We start from the raw sequence: 24,532 nt of genomic DNA, 5'->3' as shown, positions 1-24,532 counted from the left end.
GTTCCTATGTGTATGAAGCCTCCAAATCAAAGTGGCTTACAAAAGTGATTGAAACACAAATGCAACAACACAGTTTAAAGTGTAGTTTTATCATTTAGGGCAGTGTTTCTTCTTTGGTATTTTTGTTCCTTGATGCTTTTAATCTCTTTACAGTTGATTATGAAGAATGCTACTGAGTGATCATTGTCCCTGTAATTGAGTAGCAGTTAAAAATGCTTCCTATTTGCATCTGTCAGCCTGAGCTTCTGCCAGGACTTAAACTACAGTTTTGTTGGTGTCTGTTTCTGACGTTCAACAGAAATAAAGGGGTGCCAGTATTCTTTTCACAACATTTGAGTTTTATGTTACATTTTAAAATGTTTACTTATTGTACTTAACACTTTATCTTGGCTTTGGACTGGTAACTGATCCACAACACCTTTGTGAAGTGACTTTATTAAAAACATTTTTCTTTATATGAAAGCATCATTTTTTGGTTGCTGAAATGATGTTTTCTCCTTTCATGAAGACAAAGTCCAATATACTGGTGAGCCTTCAATCAATGCTTAAACGTGAGCAGGCTTAGTTGCTGTATAGCAATTCACTAGAGAATATATTCATCACCTTACTTCTCCGTCACCCATGAGAGTTTATCCATCATCCTAAAGTATTTAATAGAAAGTATATTTGCTGGAAAGTAGAATAATCTGGATATATTTTAGGTAGCTGGATACAGCCAGGTTGCTGAAATGGGACTTTCTGATACTTTAGCATATCTGAACAAATATGGCAATAACTGAGGATTAAGCAGCTTTACGTAATTAATGTCAGTATAAGTAGCTGATTAGTTTGGAGTATATTCTTGGGTATTTTTAACATTTATTTTATATCAAAACTGTGCCAAAACACCCATTAACCACCAGATACATATTAAATTTCTGTGTATAGACCACTCCCATGTATAGGGGGTCTTGGTAGCATGAATAAAATTATATTGATTAATCAGTTTTAAATGTAAAGTACCAATTCTGAATCTAGTGCTGGTGGCATACCAGCACTCACATTATCTAATGAGCTAATGTGGCTTATTCCAATTATACTCAAAAAAATTAGTAGCATGAGGCCTTTTTTCCTGGTTCTCTCTAAAGTACTACATTGCAAGTGCATTAAAAATGAGATATTGAAAACACTTAGATTTTGGTAACTTGAAAACATTTCCTTAAAGAAGAGAAATGTTTCAACTAATTTGTTTCAAATGTTTTGTCTTTTTTTTCTCGCTTATTAATTGACTATGAATAGATGATTTAATTCTTAATTGGATTTTTTTGAAGATGCTTGAAAATTTTTTTTTAATCAGTTTTCTTCTTGACATCACCCTGAGACAACTGAAGGAAGTTTCAGTTCAGCGAGAATTAGAGTTTCAGTCTTTTTGTGACCTTATTCATTAGGTGTAATTGGAGAAAATATTTTTCCCCTCTTGTCCTTTAGCCTGTCCACTTACATACATGAGGAGTTTTACAGCAGATATGGGTCTTGCTATCTGCTTGTAAGTCCCTGTTTTAGTTGCAGTTGTTTTGTGCTACTGATGCAAAAAATCAGATCAATTATTTGCAATTCATAGTGTGCCAAAGGAGGTATATGCTGTTATCTCTCCTTGAGTGAGTGAAAGCTAACTAACACAGCATGAAAACAAGTTGAATTGGATTCACCTTCCTCATTCAGATTAAAAAATTTAAATGGATATTTGCAGCAGAGTTTGGAGCACTAATAGTTGTAGAAACAGCATTTGTCTGCCAGAAATATGGCCAAATTTAAATTAGCTTTCATATTGTAACAATGGTTTATGGCAGTTTATTTTCCACTAGGGATCCAGCTATTGGATAATTTTTTCCTATGTCTTTTCCTGTTAGTTTTGCCAAAAAACAGAAGCATAAAAGGAAGGGATTCTGTTCTGGCTTTCACGATAGCAATGGAACTATTAGCTAGGAGTTAAGCCCACTCCTGTTCTGAGAGCCAATGTGAAGCTTGTGCACAACAAAGGTTTATTTTAGAGCCTGAGTGAGATTTAAGAAGAGACATATAGAGACTATTTGGAGAATTTCCTGGTCTGGAATCTTTATATTGAATTATGAGTGAATTTACAATGTGTCTCATTTTAGAGACACGTCAGTGGTAACCAAGCTAGAAAGAGCACAGATTGGCTTTTAGTTAATGAAAATGGTACTTTCATTAAGCATTCCCATTAGGCATTGATGTGGATTCATTATTGTTGCTAACTCTAGTGTAATCTTAAGAATGACATACTGGATTTTGAAAGAAAAACAACTCTTCAATACTGAAGCCACTGGTAGGCGTTTGGAAGAGCCTCACATTTTCCTCCTGAAGAAACAGAATGCTTCTGATCTGCTATCTGGTGCGATCTTACTACTTTTGCTATAAGGCAGTTCCTGTCGAATCCTGCTGTGGCTACGGGTGATGTCAGAGTGAAGCTGCTACAATGCCTGCTGCCCGCCATGGGCTCCTGCCCTTTTCCTTGGGCTGGGTCTGATGCTCCTCTGACCTTGCGGTGTGCCCGGGCAGAGAACCACACTGACAGAAACCCAGCCCCAACTGACTGCTACTCTGCTGGTTTGGTTCTTTGAACTGGCTCACTGCTGGGTCACAGGAATGGCAAAGTTTGTGCTCAGGGAACAACAAAATATATTTTTGGTAAAGGAGAAGTAAGCCCTTTCTTCCTAATAAAAATTAGTGAATTATAATAGCTAATGCATACTGATTTGGCCTTTCATATCTGCTATGGGTTGCTGGCAATTTTTCTTTACTATCTAACTTGGCTTGCTTTTAAACTTAGAACAGAAGCTGGACATCCATTATGGTTGAAAGATAAACTGTCACGATTTTCTTCCACTTGTTACAGCTCTGCAGTAGCTTCTCCAAACTACTCTGCATGACTGCTGTGAGCCTAGAGCTGGATGTGTAATATTGCTTGACTGTACTTACAAAGCACGGTAGACAACAGCAATGATTCTTTGTGATTCCAGTTGAGAGTTCAGATGAAGCCAGAAGGTGCAAATTTTACAGGACTCTCAAATGATGATGGTGCAGGTGCACTCTGTTTGCACTGAGTCACTGGACTGGCATTGTCAGATCCAGCTTCCCTCTACTTGCAACCACTTTCATGGCTCTGCACCGTGCGTGTTTTTCAGAGTAAATGAAGGGCTACTTTACACAGATGCAAGTAGCAACCTAGGCTGAGTTTGTGCAGTGCTGCTAATACGCACATATAAAACATTCAAATGACCTCATTGGAGACAGTTTCTACCTCAGTTTCCTCAGTACTTAGGTTGAGTCATGCTTACATAGCAGCAACTTAGTGTCTGGTTTTGTTATCATTCATTGCGTGACCTCATGCCTTGCCTGTCATTCAGAGATTGGATCTTGTGGAAAAAATTCTTGAGCATATGCCTTGAACTATTATGTGATGCATAAGACTGATAGATCTGACATACAGTTGTACAGATGCATGGCTTTTGTAACCCTTTTTTCCCTAAGACATCTTTGCTTGTACTTTCCAATACTTAAAAAGGAATTCTCCAACCACTCAAATTCGCTTAAGTAGATATTTTCACTTACCCCATCCATGAGGACAGAACCATTGCAAAAAATTTTTGCTTCTGGAGCTAACGAAGCAGCAGTAAGTAATGGTTTCCTTTGCTGGCCAACAATTAGAATGAGATGAGATTTGCATTTTGTTGCTGGTTTCATTAGCTACTGTTGCTAGCAAAGGAGCGTTAACTCAGCGACTCTGCATTTTACTGAAGACTCCCAGCATGTAGCCACAATGAGACTTTTCTGTCCTATTTTAAAAGTGTCTCTCTCCCTGACACTTCCTTTTGATCCTCATACCAGCTCTCCCCACTTTCTTTAACTCTGTAGGTGGACCCTGAAAGCTATTTCCAAGACCATAAGCAACCCTGGCATAAGTGAAAGCAAAGCAATTAAACTCATTGCAATAGTAAACATTGGTAAAGAGTCCTACAAAGCTTTGCAGTCTGTGAGTCTCATCAAATTCTGGCTCTTTCCAAATGCCATTACAATGAAACAGAGTTTGATGCAAGCCCTGAAGGTCAACACATACTGGCTGTTTTGCACGAAAAGTAGGTAATAAAAAAAATTGAGTTTTCTTCTTTTTCAGATTAAGTCTTTTTTCTTCCTTTTCTTTTTCTTTTTGTTAATATATTTGTTACTGCAGATGCAGAACATTTTGTTTCTTCTCCAGTGACTCATTGTTCAGTGAATACCACAGTGGACTACAAAACACTCAAAAGGCAAAAACATTTAAACTACTAACTGTGGGCTTGATGTGTGTACTCGGTGACTCTTTCAGTGTTGTTTGCTAAAAACCAGACCAAATAACTTATATTATAGCATCTCAGTCTGTCTATTTTAGCAAAATATTAAATGGCAAGAGAACAGCAGTTACTCTTTTTTTTTTTCTGTGAAGTAAATAGTGTTAATTTTTATCGATTTCAGTAGCTGCTGACATGTCCTAGATATTTAACACTAGTAACTGGTGTTTTCTCCTATATGTACATTTCAGACACTTTAAAAAATAAGTAAATTTTCCTATTAGATGCAGTATTTAATATTAAAGTTACATTTCACACAGATGCGGTCTGTCTTTTTTCAGAAGCCCTGTGTTTTTGTTATTGAGGGAAATGGTACGTGCTCATCAGACCTCATTTGTTTATCTGTCTGTGCTCATGATCTTCAAAATCACGGTCACAATTGCTGTTACTCAGATACGGAATTAAAACAAAATGAGATTGTTTTTATCTGTTATTGCAAAATTCCTTAAGAATATCAAATAGAAGATTCAGAATAAAAAATATTGTATTACAAATAATAAATCCATATTTATTTTCCTGGGATTTGTTTTCCTGCATGTAGTGGTGTTTCCAAGGTGATGAAAGTCAAGAGAGCTACTGATGCTGTGTAACTTGTGGACCAATACAAGAAAATCTTTAAAGACTAAATACAGTAATTTTAACTAAAGCATTATAATGGCACAAGTTTTTGTGATTTGGTATGTATGGTGGGCTTCAAGTTATACTGTTAGTTTGTTTTGTTATGTCATGAAGGTGAGGTGAATTAATACTTAAAAGTATTTGATATGCCTTCAGAAAAAGTGGATGGGGGGAAAATTTTAGAAATATTTATGACTGTTTTCCTACGTGGAAAGGCTTGTCTTCTGCTTAGACATGGAAATATCTGGTATGTAATTCTAGCCAGCGTGGTCTTGTATAATTAGTTTTTCTGGCTTCAGAAAGTTTAATCTATAATATTGGGCTCTTGCAGAGTGTTTTGTAGTCTATTTGTAGACTGCACTGAAGTCTTTGTTTGGGAGATGCTGGGAAATATAAATCTGTATTATAATCAATTTGGAACAGCAGTTTGCTGCTGCCTGCCCTTGCGAGGTACACTCTGACAATAATACAGATGCACTTCTAAAATAACGTAGGTGGCTGTTTACAAGTCTGCAAGCAACCTTCACTCCCTGCAACTGTTTTCAGGGAACAGAGTCAGTGACAGATGCCCTAGAAATAACGAAGCAGAGAGAGAGTGTGTGTTGCTATGGAAGCTATTCTACTGCTTGATGCGCACTGTATCATCCAATTTAGAAGAGCTTTGGAGCCAATCAAATAGTTTTACCCCTCCAATTTGTTTCTGGGGGCAAATCTTGTGAATCAGAGCACAGCCTAAGCAAGTTGAGAACTCCAGGAGCCAAAACTTAAGTAATCTGATCTTTGGTGTAGATACTCAGCTACTTTGCAGCCACTCTGCAAGTTCCCAAGGCTGTGTCAGTGTTTCTTGTGTGTATATTCTGAGTGGGAAATTGCAGTTTTGTGGCAGTTGAGTTTCTAGTTCTGGTACAGACTTAAGGAGAAGTCTTGTACTACTGAGGGTAACTTCTGCGTGTCGGTTTCCCAGGTTCAAATGAATGGTTTCTTTCTCCCACGTGCTGTCTAATCTTTTTAGAAAAAGTGCTGCTATGCAAAACTTATTTTAATGCCTTTGTATGTCTAATATGATGGGACTCAATTCTTAAAGCTGCTGAAATATGAACAGCAATGACTGAGTCAGAGCCATTGCCCCTCCTTAGCCTCCTCTCCTCTGCCCCTAGGGTAGTGCAAGGTGGGAAAGAAGGATTTTTCCTTTTCTGAAAGATGTGCTTTTACATATTCTACTCTTATTTTTGATGCAGTAAAAACTAACAGATTCCAGTGTACTGGGAGGTGGAAAAAAGAAAGAATTGACTGTTGCATTGGAGCTAAGGAGGAAAAACAACATCATTGGGTTGTTAAACATTAATGTTTGGGGTTTTTTTTAAGGGTTGTGTAATCTTTACTACTGTGTTCTCTTTCTCTCCATTTTTTTCCTTTGTGCTGGTTCAGAGGTGAATGTGATAAATTCCCATTACAGGGTTTACATTTTTGTGATGCTGAGTACCTGCTGTTTTTCCTGGGCAGGGAATATTTGAAACTTCCCAGCTGAGACTAGCACCATTTTCTAACGAAACGTTAAAATAGCTGAAGCAGTTCTGTTTTAAGTATTTGGAAGGATATTTACAGTATCTAAATAATTACTTGTGCCATATAAGACATATTGTTGTGATGTATGTTGAGCAGACCTTATAATTAGTTCCCTAGGGAACTGAATGAAAATGTGACTCCATTCTGCACTTTCAAATAAAATGTGGCCTTGCTAATTAATCAATTTTAAGAATACCAGGTACAGTCGCATAAAACTCACCATTAATGCTGGGACAAAGGTTGACAACTTTGGCTAAGAATACAAATGAAGGGGAGAACAGCAATGATTAATCATTCCCCTACTTGAAAGTGATTTTTATTTAAACCCATCCTCCCTATTATATATAACTGCAAGCTTGTTAATGGCTTAAAACTTCTTATTGCATGCTGTTAAGTACTTTGGCAGATCACAAATGTTACTTTAAATGAGCACTTAATAAAACTGAAGTAGTGACTTTTTAATGTAGTTAGCAAAGTACTAATACTTGCAGTGTAAAACAACATTGTACGAGACTGTGGCATGTAAAATATGAAAGATATATTTTCTTCAGAGCAGAAATCCAGAGGCAGGAGTACAGCATAGCGTTCCCTCTCCATCGTTACTCCTGACAAATTCAGCTGCAAGGGGGACAACACCTGTATCTCACTTCTTGAAAATGTGTGAAATATCATCTCAACATCCTCTTGCTTACATTTAGACTCTCTGGATGAATTATCTGTTTTGCAGCATAAGCAGAGGGGAAGGGAATAATTGTAACTGCAATTTCAGTTCTTCACTGAGCCATAGCAGATTTAGTACCCTTTAGCAGCAATAACTTTGCACATTGGATACTAAGGTTGTAACTCTGTAATAAGCATCTACTGTAGTTCAAGAATGGTGTTTTGATTTCTAACTGTAGCACTGGTAGCAGAACAAACATATTTATCAGTGCCATTTGTATTCCTTGCACCTTTACCAGGGCAGACTAATGTTTCACGGTACCAAATTGATGTCCTGTATCAGCAAAGTTTTGCTACACCCCTAAGTAACAAATACAAACTAAAGACAAAAACTCTTTTTAATGGTATACATCTAAAGCTATAGCAGCAAGAGAAAAATGGGTGCTGTACAACCCATTAACCCATTTGTAGGGGGTTTCTCTGTGTGTGTACATATAATGCATATATTCTCTCCATTACGAATGTGTCTCCTGGATGCACCATGTCAGATCAGAAAGAACTGTCAAAAAATTCAAATAACATCTTAAATTGTGCAGCTCAAATCAGTTTCTCATAGTCTCCAGAGCCTCAATGCATGTGGCTCCATGGCTCTCTGCATCTTATCAGTCAGTCTGATGTTCTTAATGCTGTAGAATCATTTCAAAATTTCTTATCATTCAAAGCTCAAGCTAATTAAGATTTAGGTAAGTAGATGTATTATTAGTCAACACTTTGGATATGGCTCGGTGCTGCCAACTTAATGTGGATTCCATAATATATCTGCTTTCCAATTAGTAGGTATCAGGCCCTAAGTGCCACTCCTTCCCCCGTCCTAAGGCTTTGGCTGCCCGTACTCAGAGCCAGGTTTCATGTCTACAGCTGCGACCTGGGATGAGGCTGCTGTGAGAAGAGCACTGAGAAGCTGTGTTGGAGACCTCCCTGGTTTTGCTTGGGAGTAGCTTGACTGAGCTCTGTTGCCTGTGCTGGACCATTTACCTTGCTGATCCTGATCTTGACGCTCTGACTTGACTTCCTGGCTTGAACCCAGGCCTGCTGCATCGCTGTGGACTTGTGTGGCAGTCACTGAGTGTGCCTGAACCTGGCTACTGTTTCTGGCCAGCTCTGCTCTCCTTGCTCAGGTACTGTGGGGTTGTGCCTCATGTTGATAAGGATGTGGCCAGTGCCTACCTTGTCACGCTCAGCTCCTGGCTGTTCCTGCTGCTCCCTGGCAATGAAGGCCTTCTTGAACAATGTGTAGTTGTGGTGACTCGGGAATTTTGTGATGGGAATTAACAAATATTTATTTCTTAGTGTTTTTGAGACATTGGAAATGATTTAGAGATGCGCTGTTTTACATTTCCCTGGAATGAGTTCTATATTTGTTTCATCTCCCAAAGCTTTTGAAATGCATTTGTGTATATAGTCCTCACTGGCAACCCCCAATAAGCAGTGCAAGGCCTGCTTCTTCCCTCCATGGTCTTTGTTATATAAAAATGGTTTGCTTTTGAAGATACAGAGAAACTGTACCTCTTAGGGTAAGATTTTTGAAAACAAAATGACAGCTACGCAGAGAAGCTTGGAGAGATAGAGGATATAAAGAAACTACTGCGGAGTTGGTCATTGGGAATGCTGTGCAGTGTGGACCTGTACATGAAACTATCTTTATAATATATACATAAGGATAGGTCACGTCAGTCTCCCACTATATTGTTGTATTTATAACATGTATTTCAAACATCAGTTTTGAATGTAACTATTTTTTCTTCCTGTTGAATAGAAGCTCTCAGGGCACATAGATTCTTACTGTGTTTCTAAATAGTACCAATACCATGAATTCTTAATATTCGTGGCTCTAAATAGTATTTCTGTAGGTAGACTACTAAGGACTCAAACTCCAACATCCACCAGAAATCTCTGGATGTTGATGGCCCAGTGCTGTGACAATTTGAAAATTCACCTATATTCATTATGAACAACGTTCTTGCGATTATAGTTTTCTTTGTTGCAAGGGAATAAGCTGCAGAAGCAATGCTTGTTTAATATGGGATTGAATCACTATAGTTACAAAAGATCAAAAGAAAATCTCAAATTAGAATAATTTGTCATTTTATTCTCTTCAATAAAAGGTGTGTTTATTTTTCCTATGCAAATGTAATTTGGTAGTGCATGTCCGTTAAATGAAGAAAAAAAATTCTGACAGAAAAGGTAGAATATTGTATTGTCTGCCAGTGCTTCACATGAATAGGAGAATTTTACTTTTTTTTTTTTTTTTTTAATTTTAAGCTATGAAAAGTGTGTGTGCGTGTGGACACGCACTTCTTTATAAATACACAAGGGTACAATACAAAGAGCTGTTTCTGAGAGGCTGAGCCAGGCTTGACTGAGCAGACTCACTGGCTTAAACTTAATTCATCACAGGGAGCAGATGCTGTACAAAGAAAGGGCATGGAACGGGGAGGAGACTCACCGGGCAGGTAAACAAGGCTGAGGAGAGACAGTGTGAGACGTTTCATTTGAACAAAGTCCTGAACGCACGTGTCCTAACCGTGAAGGCTTGAATGCCCTTGGAGGTGGAAGGGGATTACAGATTCTGACATGTCGTCCTGAAGCAAAAATAATGCATGTTTCTTTTGATAGCACTGTGCCTGCCTCAGAGTCTTTTTCCATTTCATAAAGATCATTAATCTCCTATGAGGTGTGGTGTGGCTCTAGTTAGTTACTCAGGAGCACTGGCACTGTCTGACTTTGTAAAATCATTTTCACATGAGGCAGTACTCAGGTAGTGATTGCTGTTCAGTTGTCCCTCTAATACTACTTCTTTTGTCTCAAATGTGTGTTTACAGCAAGGAAATAGGGAAAGGAGAAAAAAGTTAGAAAGAAAAAGGCCAAAGCTTTATGTAGTTGTGCAAGAAAGAAGCTTTTAGGAAGGAATTCCATTGAAGCAGAAAGGGCTGTGTAGAGGCTTTGCTGAAACAATTTTAAGGGTTATAACCTCCTTCTGTCTGTGTTGCAACAGATAGGTCACAAGGCTGAAATTGGCAATGTAGACATTAAGTTGTTCTTTAAAAGAAGTGTCTTTATTAAAATTGAACTCCTACATTTCAGATCTTTTGTTTGCTTGTATCTGCTGAATTATTGACTCAAACAGGGATTTTTTTTTTTACTTTTCTTTTTTTTCAGTTTCACTCCTCTTGGCACACACAAGTGATACAGCTGCAGAAGAGCGAACCAGAGTTTTTTGACTACTTGTGCCAGAATCTTTCCTCCTGAGTTTTAGTGCAGAACAGTGTATTAGCTTTCTATTGCACCTCTGAACTGCATGGAAAGTACTAGACCTGCACAGGTGTCCATGAGGAGCAATATTGAGAAAATCATAACTTTATACATGTTTCTTAAAGAAAGTGAATTTGCAGAAGTGCCCTGTTGAGTCTCAGGCCTTTGCTGTTGGTGTTAGGGGGTATAAGAGTGAAGCCAGCGTGGCTGTTTAATCCCGTATGAGTTGACAGGGCTGGCAATACTAAAGAAAAACAAAATACAAATTTGAGATCACCACTGTACAGAGAGTTTGAATCTAAGGTATTTTGAATCTAATTTCAGATAAAATGTTGGTGTGAGTCTTGTATGGGATTCGGTTCAGTATTGCTGTCAAATATCTGAAGACTAGCCAAATTATTTTAAAAAGACAAGCTGCCTCCTGACTACCTCTTGAGGTCCAATGTGCAGTAAATTCTGTGAAATAGAAGGAATACAAGCTTTAGATAGTTTTGATATATTAAAGGATGGTGCATGGTCTGATCTTTGACAGAGGTTCTTCACCCTTATATTAAATGCAGTTTTCCTTATCTGTTAGATGATGAGGTTATGTGATGAGGTAGCAGGTTTATCCCAGAATAAATGTTTTAGTGCTGCTCTATACTTGGAATTCCTGACTTCCAGCCTCTTAGTTGTGTACTGAGGTTTGCCAATGTGGTTGCAGTTGGGAACTTATCAACCAGGAGCCAGGCCACTGCTTCCCTGGGAAGTTACAATTAGTGTTAACGCCTCACCGTACTTCCCAATCTACTTTGGCAAGTTTTTCTTGACTTCCTACTTTTTTTTGTTATTGTGTTTTTGAAAATGTAGTTAGGGTGAATCTCTTTCTAACCATAATTAGTACAATTGAGAAAAAAATGCATACCACAAGAGGGTTTTTAAAAATAAATGTGTTGGGCAATTCGTAGACTATTTCCGCCTTTTGTGTGGCCAGGGGGTATAATCAGGGCCTGTTTGTGGCACTGTATTTGGATATCCAGGGAAAAATCACTACATATGCTACATAAAATTTAAAATCTCCATAACAAGGAAAGGTGACTTGCATGTGTTTTTTGTTTTCTAAATTGAAATGATGCTACATCAGCAAAGTATTTTTCACTATATTTTTTTTAAACATGAAGAATATGCATGGTGCTGGTAAGATTAGCAGTGTAAAGTTATGTATCCCAAACTAGCAGTCTTTTTTTTTTCCCTTGCATTCCCTTCATCTTTCTTGAAGTCCCTAAAGATAAATACAGTCTTTCATGCCAGGTTTCAGCCCCTGAAAAACTTTTTATGTAGTAATAAATGCACTGGAAAAGAGGTTTACAAGAAAAGTGCTGACACAACCTTAACCATCATGGCAAAATTAGTTTAGCTGCAGGTTTGTTGTAATCCCAAAACAATAACAGAAAATTGTCAAGTCAAACAAATTCCATCTCTCCTTTCTATCATGCAGTCCCTGGATTATAACTCTTTATGTATGATTATGTCCTCTTCAATTAAGCTTGCTAATATCAAAATTGCATCCATCTTCTTACGTACTTCAGTACTGATACTCTGGGTAGAGAGTGAGTTAGCCAAAGACAAAGCACAGGATAAATACATCTTAAAGGAAATGCCAGCATCATTCATGTATCTACCACTCTTAATGGTACATAGGGTTTCCTTGTTTTTCTCTCTCTTTTTTTTTAACTGCTTTTGCTGTTGAGAATACAGTTCTGTATTTAAGATAAACATTGACCAGACTAAGTCCTTTTATATTCTTGTTACAATAACATGAAGTATGAAGTGAGCAACAGGAACTCTTCTGTCTTCCTGACCAGCACTAAGAGCAGATAGAAAAATTGCATTTAATTTTGATGTAGTTGTTTAAGCTATTCATTACGATCATGAACAAATGCCGAAAGGGGTACTAAAATCTCTTTGCTGGAAAAATGGGAGGGAGAGATGACTGAAAATACGCTAAATGTATATGTGATTCCTTCATCATTCTCAGATGTTACCATTTAATATATCATGATACACCGAGACTCCTATTTCTAAAAGACTTGCAGAGGGAATATTTTTGTGACAGAACAACACACTGAGAATGAACTCAACTGAAAGGGATATTTTTTGTACTCTGGTTTTGTAGAGGCAGCATAAAAATCTGTGATAAGGAAAAGGCAGAAAATAGTATATTATTGTAGAAAATGGAATCCCATTCTGAGAAAAGTAGTGGAAATTGCTTTCCTTCTCTCTCTGCAAAATTTCTTGGTTTACCATTCCCATAGATGTCAAACCCAGGAAAAGTTTCTTCTTTTCCAGGGAGAGAAGAGAAAGAAATTGATCCTTTGAGTGCTTAGTTAAATGTCTTATAAAGAGTTTAGGTGTTACTCAAAAGCTATAAAGTGTAAGCAAGCTGCATCGGCGAGTGTTGAGAAGTTTGCATTGTCATTGCCGTTCCTAGCATTGCCAACCCCTGAGTTCTGCTGGGTGTGTGTGACTGTGGCAGTCGCAGCTTTGCAGCGTCCGGTCGCTTCCTTTCCATTTAGACCAGGGCTGTTTCTGTCCCTGTGAGAATGAAACTTAAATTCTAGCAATGACTTTAGCAAGAGGACAGCAACAGTTCTCGTGTAAGGTTAATGTCTTGCAACATCTGTCCAGAATATTTGGCAAAAGGAAGGAGATCTTTTGAATTTTTTTTCCAAAGTTCTGGACTTCTATGGCATTGTCACCTGGAGGGAACTGGAACCAGATACGTGCTTTGAGTGTGTAGACTGTGTCTTTTGTCTGCTTAATTATTGGCTACTTTACTACCCTAAGTGTGAAAGAACTTAAGCAAACTAATACATAGAAGTATGGATTTTCCCATGGACGAAGTCAATGGAATCAGATTTTTATAAACGTATTTGATAGAACAAAATTGTTCTAGGGTTTTTAGGCCTTCCTTTTTATCCAAGGCACAATCTAGCAGTACCCAGTTCATTGATAAATGCTGACATCGCCCAGAAAGAAATAGGCTGTAACTTGGTTCTGACCAAGGTGTGATCACGTTTCTCTCACTTATGTACAAGTGTTTCTTTACGCAGGGCCCATAGTGCTGAGTTTCTCCTCTCATATCTCTTAAAAATCCAGGTGCTATGCTTTAGGACTTATTCTCTAAGCTTGGCATATGGAATTGATTGCCTTGTCACCTGGCTGTAGTTCCTGATGATTCACCGTAGTTGTATTGCATACAGTTCTTCATGGGATGTCCTCTATTTTTCCACACTAACGTGTTGTTTCATTCTTGCTCTGTCCCAGTTTTAATTTTAATTTAAGTTGGAGAAGAACTCAGTAAGGATGTAGTCATTGGACAAGTTTATTATCACAGAGGAACCGAGAGTCCCTTTGGTTCCTTTATTGCATGCTAACGGTCTTAATGTTCTGAGACTGAACTCTGCCTCCTTCCTATGAGAGAACAGATAAATGGTTACAGCAATATCAGATGAGGCTGCAGTACCTACAGCTGTTGTACAAAAAGCATTTTATATGTTTAACAAATGGGGATGGATACTTTGCAGAATGTGCCTGTGTGTGGAGAGCACGAGTTAAAACTTCCCCCAGTGAGCTTTTCTTTGGGTGTTTGGCAGAAACAAAAGAGCAGTTTCCACAACTGAATGTGTGCTTGTTGAGAATGAGCTATGTTCATACAGAGGCCAGAATCCAAGCTCAAACAATGACTTGATGATGATGCATTTCTCTTGTCAGGTTCCTTCACTTGTGTTATATATGGTCTGCCCCAATCTTACAGCCCATATAAATGGAAAAACTGAGTCCTAAACCAGAGGATTATGAAGAAAGGTAGAATCTGAGCTGCTGTAGGGGAATATGCTGGAATGTATGTGTTTTTCAAACATGAGAACAATATCGCCCCCCTTCCCCAGCATGTCATTCTATTTTATTTATATTGGTTTGAGTATGGTCAATTCTGACTGTATCCTTTTTATATCTATGTAAATGACTATTGATGTGAAATGAGGCAGGGAATCAACTTGCTGTATTTTTCTCCCTGAATCAGAGAGTTCCTACATGGTTTTTGCAAAGGTGAGTAAAGGATACAAGTGACACAGCTACATAATAAAGCCCCAGTTTTAACAGCCATCGTGAATAAGTATAGTATGAGTTCTCAGGGCTAATATAAGAAATAGATGAATTTAAGCAAATAAATGGTTTGCTGACACCATTATGTGATAACTTCCCATTAATTTAAAGACTGAGGAAAGATGAATTAGCAGTTGTCCCCAAGTGTTTCTTCAGTAGGATACTGAGAGGCAGTTGAAAGTGGTAAATCTATCAGCAGCACCTGTTGAAAACAGCATCTTTAACATTTCTGTTGCAACTGAAGAAGTTTTACTCTACAATTGGAGAAGAAGCAATGGCTTATCAAGTGCAAAACATAGGGGTCGATACTGGTACATTCTGCAGACTAGAGAAGGTTTGTGCAGTCAGCACAGGGATACTAGTAGCCGCAGAGAGGCTAGTAGCTGGAATTGCCTTACGTTTTCTTGCTGTGTGAACTGTACTCTCTGTACTTCATTTTCTTAATCCTGGGCCAGTGTAGTAATCACAGAAAGTAACATTACCTCCTGTGCAAAGAGGTTGTTCTTCCTGCAGTATGCCACCTCTACCAGGTCTGCTGTAAGACGGTTTCTCCTGAACTAATCAGTAGCCTGCAAAGCAGCAGCACATCAATTGTTCAAAAGCATCATTTATTTGAATTGATTGCCTCCACTTGTGCTGGGGGGCATGATTCATCAGTCCTTTTCCAGTAGCCTCTGTCAGGCTTGGTGTGTCCACCATCACTTATTGCTGGTAAATTGTTTACAGGCAGGCTAAGTATACTTGAGACTGAAAGCCCGGAAGCGAAGTTGAACCCGCTACTGCTGCAGGTAGCTCGTCTGCAACAGAGAAAGGAACTTTATTACGTAGCTGAGTGGTGAACGGTTGTTGAGGGCTTTGGATGCAAGTTGTTTGAGATGAATTGTTCTGTTTTGCTGAGTAAAGCAGCAAGGTTGAGCTCAGGGTTTAGGCATGATGGTTTGGAGGGAAAAAGAAAAAGATTAAGGGCAGGCAATTATCTTTATCTTCAGTGGTAGTTATGTGGCTGAGTTCCCTGGTGGGGCTTGAGAATCTTGGTGCTTCCCTATGGACTTTTAAAAAAAGCAACAATCCTAACCCTCATACCAAAAGCAGAGATTGAAGAGCTCTTCAAATTTAGAACTATTGTTATTTCTCAGTTCTGTTTGTCTGGAATACTATGGGAAAGCCTTACCTTTTTTTTTTTTTTTTTTTTTTTTTTTAAATTAAGCACAGGCAATAGAATTAATCAGTGACTGGTAAATGCTATCAGGGATTCACTAAAAAGTCTCACAGGCCTGTATATGTCTATAAGAAACACCAAGATAGCCACACTGGCTTTATGTAAGCTCCACAGAGAGGCCAGAAGCTAAGGAGTGTCTGAAAGAGTCTGAGAAAATAATCGAGTGAAGAAATATACAGTAGAATGGATGCATTTGTCCAAAAAATTTGGCCACAGGAATAACCACTGAAGCAGAGGGAAAAAAAAAAAAAAACCCGTTGTAGCAAGTTGTCTGTCAGGAGCTGCTGTACCTTCCACAGGGAGCTCGGTCAGCCCTTCTTGGGTTTCCTTCTACTGTGCTTAGGATACCTGACCTGAAGTGTCTGGTCAAATAAATCAGGCACTTGAAAAGGCATTCACAAATCCTAAAGTTTTAAGTTCTGCGTTACTTAGAGTGGCAACAAAGTTCCAAATTGTGTACCTCTAATTAAATTTTTTGGTAGTAGGCGAATAAGTGACAATCTACAGCCATTAGCTGTGTTGTGAGTGCAGGGAACAGGCTGGTTGTAGTGCATCCTCTGAGGACAACGGGCCACTATTGTATGTACGCATATGTAACAACCATTCCTGTCTGTTTCTGGACTGCACATACAGTTTTATTGTTCAAATGATTCTTTGATCACTATTTTGATTACGTAGTAGTAAAATCTATTTAAGGATGTTGGCTGCATCTGTAGAGCAGTTCTGGTGTGCTTGCACTGGGTCATTTTTGAAAGAAACTAAAAAATTCTGTTCTAAGTATGCAGCAACTCTGCTTTGACACCTAATGGAGATTAAGAGTCTAAACGAATGACTTGTTGTTTGAACAGCTTTGAATTGCGATTATGATGGGAACATTCAGTCCAGGGGATGAGACAAAGTCGACTTGGAAGTAAAACCCTTGAACATCATATAGTGTAGACAGATACATGGACCTCTTCACTAGCTGCTTCGATCTCCTAATTAGGTCCTGTTTTATCAAACTATTGGCTAAAGTATCCATAGCTGCAGTGATATAACATTTTTCTCTGAAAGCAGTGGAAGCATTTTGGTGAGCTAAATTGTTTGCTGGCAGAAGACAAATGGTTATTATTTTATTAACAAGATCTGAGACTACAATGTGCAAGAATAAAACAGTATCATTCTCAGAATTTTTAAAAAGTCACATTTTATTTTTTGTTTTCTTGATCCTTTTACCTTTCTCATTTGTACCTTTATGTGTGTGGGGGGTTTCTTTATTGCTGAAGTGTTATAATTTAATCTAGAGACTTGAAGGACGTACTTTGCCAGTAAGCAGTAAAAACTTTACCAGAATTCTGTCAAGCCTTTCTCATTGATTAGAATCTAAAAGCTGCCATAACAGAAGGTCATCCCCTGAACTTCAATGTATTGTCCATTAATAAACATTGTGCCTACGTTAGTCATCTGTAATTCAGATTTTTTTCATATCAGCATATCTTACTTGCTTGTGTAACTTTTCCAATATTTTAGTTTTTTAGAAACACAAACTAGTTTGTGAGGCTAGTGGATAGAGTCTTAGATGTTATAGTGGACTGAATACATGACGCAGCAGGCATTGTCTTTCCTCTTTGGTATATAGGTGGCTATTCTGGCACATGGGTACTTGGCAATATATGGTACACGATGCCGATGATAAATTGGCTGGAGAATTGGGAATAAGGGCAAGTAGAGGAAGTTCCCATAGTAATACTGATTTTAAACTACCAGTGATTTCACAGGAGAACACACATGTCTACACTGATCCTGGAGCATCTTATCTTGCTGTAATTTGACTAGGAGATTTTAGGCTTACAGCTTTCCCATATATTTGACTTGATATCAGTATGGGAAATTGCCCTTGTCCTTCTACACTATTGTTTCACAGTGGATTTCATTCTTTTGGGCAATTTCAAGATTTTTGTTACATGGCTTGCAAATATTTTATGCACTTAGGGTACATCTTGGTAAAGTAAGTTGCAATGCTGAAAAAAAAAATTATAAAATTTTATTATGGCTGGAGAAGATATAACCTTCAAAAATTAATGGATTTTTTTCTTCCTGGGAACTGAAGGAACAGGAGTACAGGATGTGCATATGAATGTTTTCCAAGTCTTTTGGTAGGTAGTAAGGTGAGAAGACTTTTTAATGCTTAGGACACTTGCTATATTGTTCTTTGCCTGATCATTTGTTTTAAGCTTCTCTGTATCCCTTGTTTCCTTTCAGACATTTCATTAATATTTGTCTATATTCAGTAGGATCTGAGCTGTAATACCTGGTGGCCTGCTTCCTCTCAGTAAACCCACCTCTCTCATTAGCAGCAAATAAATGAACCTTCAAGTCTGGTCATATATTCCAAAGTAGCTTTCATAAGAAAGAACTCCCTGAATATGATTTGAGTTCAATTAGTTCCTTTCAAGTAGTAGTTTTTCGCTTGCATATTGCATCAAATCAGCTGTGCATGAGTGAACTTGCTAGTTTGGGATTAGACTGGTGTTTTGTTTTAATCTTATATAATCAAAATGTTGCAAAGGTTTTTGGGTTTGGGTTTATTTTTTATATATGTATTTATATATACACATTTCCAAATGCTCCTAATTTTCAGGAACACTCTGAAGACTTAGAAATGCATGGCTTTGAACTATTTCTTTGTCATTTTGGGCCAGTTGTCAAGTCACATTGAATAAGACTGTTATGGTGACTCCACTGGATCTATACTAGTTTATGACAGCTGAAGATTGTGTAAGAGTTCTCAGGTTTTGTATTAATAGTGATGCCAACAAAAATTGAGCTCACTTCTAATATGCTTGTAATAAATCTCCAATGTTTGTTCTCTGATTGTGGGGCTCTGCAAATCTTTAAGAAACATACGAACCAGACAAAGAAGTGTGCTGAGTGACACTGATTGATGTGGACTCGCATTCAAGTTTTTCTTGACCAGTGATCCTCTGTTCTGAAAGGAAAGTTCCCTTACTAATTTCTGCTTCCTCAAGGGGGGAGGGGAAATACACTGTCTAGGCAAAGAAGGAAGTTCCAAATGGGTAAGGTTATTTGGTATTTCTTTTAAAAAATGGATGCACTTGTACGGTCTGAGAAAAAGTGGGACACTTCAGGTTTATTCAGAAAGAAATTTATCTGTGAACTTTTCTGTCTCTGTCACAGAAATGCCAGGTTTGTAAACCAGCAGAGCCAGCAGAATTTTGTACTCTGTTGCACTCATCCCTTATTTTTCTCACAGAAGTGTAATTTCCCAAGTGGACAGTGTCCTTAAAGATGAGTAGTATGAGCGTGAAAGTGTCCATCTAGAAACCTTTAGCCGGTAAATCAGTCTTTCACTTTTTTCTTATGTGAAGCCGTTTATGTCCTGATGCAGCTCATTTGAAAATATTATGAAGGTGCATGTGTCTAATATGTTAAATAACCTAGAGGAAAATGCATTTTTAGGTGGCTGGCATAGACCTTACTCTCTGAAAGTGCCACTACTTCAGCCAGTATGGTATAAGGGATGCAAGGTGAGCTTGTTTTCAAAATGTGTCTTTATTTTAATGATTCTTTTGGTTTTATGTCAGCCAGTGGAAAACAACCCTGTGTCTCCAGAGAAAAGCTTATAAGTAATTGAACTAGAGATGTGGAATCAGGTATGACACGTTTCGGCATCCCAGCCTTACATCTTGTATATTTAAGAATGGCCAGAAACAGGGGGGCATTTTAAAACTGTCAACTCACTTTCTCTTTCACTTCTCTTCCCCTGCACAAAATTACAACCTACTTTGATCTTGAAGAAAATGACATCAAATAACTACAAACTATATTAAAACAATGGTACTGAACTCAGCAACACTGGAGAACAGGGGTTCAATACGAGTGAAATAATACTATTTGCAAGCATTTGTACTCCTGGCTGTTCCAGTGCTCGCGTGTGGTGGAAAGGGAGTAGGGGACTGTTGTTTGCAAACACTTTAACTTGCTGCCTCTGAGGATTGTAATGGCAGCTGTGATTTGCCTGCTAGGCTTTTTTTTTTTTTATGGTTTTTTTTTCCTGCAGAGTAAAGCAAGACCAGAAAATGCATGGGACTTGTATTTTAGCATCCCTCTCCTTTTTTTATCCTTTGCCCCCCCCTCCCCCCTTTGTGGTATTATATGCAGTGTCAGAAATTCTGGTCTCTTGACTTAGGCTTCTTGGAGGAACAAAGCCCAAATATTGTAGCTGTGTAGTGGGCCTGGTGCCCTGCAGAGTCATTGATACATTCTGGTTGTGAAGTACCATATCACCTCCTGCTCTTGGTGCATTTGCTTTAGCTATCTAGGTTGTATGCATATGCTTGTGTCTTCTGGCTGAAGTTTAATCTTATATATGGAAAAAAATAGTTTTTTATTGTTTTCTTTAAAGATTTTCTTTTACCAGTTTTCAAATAGTCTGTAGACAAATTCAGAAGAGCTCTGAGTTTCAATGTGAAAGTTCACATTGAACTGGTGACCTGACAGGCTCTGAGAGCTTGTGCTGTTTTGATATTTGGCTAGAACTTGGTGAAATAGAAGGTAAATAATGCAAGTTGAAAACATGTCACAAGTGGTAGACATTTTGAAAAGATGTTCTGCATCTGAAAGCAGAGGCTGCGAACCTGTCCTGGGCTCTCTGTCTAGAGGAAGAGTAATTGCCTCCTTTTGCTCTGAGTCAATCTGGTTCAGAGCCCAATGCCCCTTTTTTCCACAATGGGTCAAACATCTGGCAGGAATTTGAGTCCACACTTCCCTTCAGACATTTCCAATTTTACTGTTCTGTTGTTGCATCCTTGTTTTCACTAAAATCCACATTTCCCAAGCACGATGAGACTAAAAATCTTCTTACTGTACCAATCCTATGAAGAATTAGAGACTGCTTTTCAGATGGTAACTGACTCCAGTTGCATCCTGACTTCCAGAGTCTTCAGCTGCTGGGTGTGCAGCTGAGTCTTTAAAGGACTAAAGTAAATAAAGAAAATATTTGCATCTTATTTGCTGTACTTCTTGCTTATACAGATCAATCTTCTTTTAAAATAATTTAAGTGGTGTTGGTTATGCACAAATGAAGAAAAACATATGAAGGGAAGTTACAATTGAGCTGCTCCTGTGAACATCCCAATTTCCCTTCTCATATTCCTCAAAGCTTGTATAATATAAAATTTGAGAACAATCAAATAAAAAAAAAATCCAAACCTGCCATGCAGTTAATCTGACCAATGCTCTGAAAGCCTATACTATTTTCTGAAACTATGAATGCTTAAGATTGTCATATTTAACTGTGTATATATCCACTGACTTGATTCATTATAGAGGCTCTCCCTAAATTTTTCCGAAGTATTTTTATGGTAGACAAGAATAATCCGAAAGGGAATTTGTTGTAGTCTCTGCCCTTAAATTTTTATAAATATGGATTTCCATTACGATGTTACAGCATCTTTGGGAATGTGAATAATATTTGCTGTAAGGGTTGATTGTTTGTTTGTTTTTCCTAACTAGGTTCTGCATTTGTATTACACATGAGAAATTGTGTTACCTGCTGAGTTTCTTGATAGTGTCTTTGCTTATGCAGGACCCTGAAGGAAATTGCCAAACCCTGAAGTTACTCTTGGACAAATCTGACATGCATTTTTGAAGATAATACCAAAACTTTGTAAAGAATGTGCTCAAATATCTCTATTAGTGAAATGCTGTAAGTTCCTTTTGAACTGTTGACAATGACTACTTGTTTCACTGCTGAAGAAAGATTGTTTGGGAAATGAGGAGAAAGGAGAGAGACAAAATTAGTGTCTATCCTAGCTGCATCCTTACACAAAATAGCTGATACTGAATTGCCATCTCTTCCTGTTGCTGATTGCTGCAAGTGGAGATCAAGGACTCGATTCCATAATATTATTCTAATAGTTTAAACAAAATAAGAGCAACTCACTAGAGTGCATCAAAGAAACCACTGTGGTGAGTGTATCTGAACTGATATGAAAGTGCACTTTAGATCCTTAAAAAAAAATATCTTGAAGTGACAGTTTGACAGAGTGGTTGATCTTGCACTATTTTGCTGTAAACTTTTAAAAAATTAAGGAGGCTGCTATAATCCTGTTCACAAGAGCAGGAATAGCTAAATTGTGCCAGAAGTCACTTATTGGTGGGATTTCTCTTTTAAAATTGTTAACAAACCATGTCTTAGCATAGTGCAAGTGTATGAGAAAGTGTTGCTCCTTGCAAGTGTGTGGGGAAGTTCCACATAAAAACAAAAGGTTAAGAGAAAACCGTATAGGAAGCATAGGTTTTTCTGCAATAATGCAACTATTAAGGCCAATGGCTTGATCAAACTTCCAGTAGATCCTTGTCTTTTATTTACACTGTTTTCAAAAAGAAGAAAATCGAAAATTGCTTTTTTTCTGGTTTGGCTCCTGGAATAAAATTGTGTTATGTTGTGGCTGTGCTTCATTAAACAGCTGCTCTGTTTTACCCTGGAGATAGTTTTATGTCTGTATTGTGTGAAATGATCCCTGGTTAGTAGCAATCTTTATATAGCAATTTAACAAAGGTTAGTGATTCTTACCTCTAGTTTATAGTTAGAGAAACTAAGATGCAGAGTGTTATTTACACAATTGTGGTACTTACTGGATGTGTTTTTTCTTTAAAAATTTTCCTTCCCTGCTTCTTGCATATGGAAAATACTGAATTTAATAACTGAAAAAGAACATCTCTGGAAAGAACTGGAAGAGCTCATCTCATTTCAAATTATATATGCCAAATATGAAGTTTTGAAGTTCATGGCAAGAGAGTGGCCATTGATGTTGAGAAAGATTTATTTGATATGTGCGGTATTGTTGCTATTTTCTACCACTTTGCAAATCTATCATTCCTAAACTCTTTTGTAGTGGCTGCCTGGAGTTTTATAGAAAATTATGGGGAGATTCCTTTTGCTGTGGCCATATTTTAAAGAACCACCTGTGCCTACTGCCCCATATTCGAGTACCCTGTTACAAAAATACAGATGATGATGTGTTTATATTTAGAGAGGTAATGGTTTAAATAAAGGCCAAAGTCAGGAGAGTTGTGAGATTAATTAGGAAGTAAAAGCAGTGGCTCTGCTATGCCTATATGTTCTCTGTTCTCCTTTTGTTGCATATGAAGTAGGTGGCAAATTTACGAGTCACTTTTCATCCTTGAAGAAGAAAAGTTGCTTCTTATAATTACCCTGCCCAAATTCCTGAGTGATGTTAGCAAAAGCTGTGTCCCATAGACTGAAATTACAGGTTGATGAAGAAGAAAAAAAATCTGTAATTTCAAATCACTTATTTTAAAATAACTGAATGCGTTTTATTTGTAGACTTTAAGATCCTCTAATATTTTAAGAGTTTATTCACATTTTACTTGACTTTTGGCTTCCTTGGCCCAGAAACAGAGCACTGATGTGCGAAGATAATAGTCTAAAATTGCACAATTTCCACTTATTTAAAGACAATTCTACACCTACTCTGTGTATCTTTTGTACTTTTCCCAAATGACAACAGAATTTATGACTGTAGGAAGAAAAAGTGTGTTTTCTTCAGCAATGCAGGTGAAGGTCACCTGCATTTTGAGTAACCACACAAATCACAGAATAACTCAGATTGGAAAGAACCTCAGATTTTAAAATAACTTTGGGTTTTGGGTAAGAAAAAGCTGTCTCAGAACCAACTCCAAGGGGCTGCTGCTGTTTTCACTTATTTCCTACTTATCCTATTTAACAAGTCCTTACTTCTAGGCTATGGATTTTAACATATAGCTATTTAAATCAAAGCTCACATTTTAATTGCACAAAGGAATGCAAAGAAACAGGTGGGAAGGCAGGTGTTTTCCTGCTATAAATTTTTCTGGTGATTGGTGATTCATGTGTACTTCTCTCCATGTCAGTAATGGATGCTATATATAATTCCAGGTTGAGAGAGGGCCACCTGCTGCTCTGAGCTGGCGTCTCGTGTAATGTATCGTACAAATACATCGACCTCTTGCAGCAATTGAATTGAAATTTTGCTGCGAGGTTTATTATTTAGAACCAAAACTGCTCAGAGTTTAGGATATATGTAAGTTTATAAATGAATCCATTATAAGTGCCAGTTATAAAAGCCAGTTACCTAAACTCAGATCAGAATGGAATGTGACCCTAGCCCTGTGCTGTGTAGTTTATCTCAGAATTTCAGTAGATTTAATAGTAAAAATGTAAGACAATATGATGAGATACATGGTACATTTAGTGCTTATAATTAATTGATATGCTGCTTAAAAGTGTATTTTCTACATTAAAAAAGTAATTGAAGCTACAGTTTGAACCGGGGGTGCTGTCAAAGGTGATTTGCAAAGAGTCACAGCTAAGGAGCTGCTTTTTTGCCCGGACTGGCTGAAGGATTTGGGCTTCCAGGCTTGGCCAGACCTTTCCCACCTAAACTGAAGAGCTGTGACAGGTAACAGGCTGCAGTAGGAAGCAGTTGCCCCTCAGCACATATGCCACAGACTGAGGGAAATGAGAGAAGATACACTTAGAAACCAAAAAACAACCTCTTAAAGATCATAGGAACTCTATTATGCATTTCTTTCTTCCACTAATAAAATTTGCACCAGA

The sequence above is a fragment of the Numenius arquata genome, chromosome 14 (assembly GCF_964106895.1).
Source record: "Numenius arquata chromosome 14, bNumArq3.hap1.1, whole genome shotgun sequence".
In the NCBI taxonomy this organism is placed as follows: domain Eukaryota; kingdom Metazoa; phylum Chordata; class Aves; order Charadriiformes; family Scolopacidae; genus Numenius; species Numenius arquata.
The sequence above is the reverse complement of the archived record's forward strand: the minus strand, read 5'-3'. Positions refer to the sequence as shown.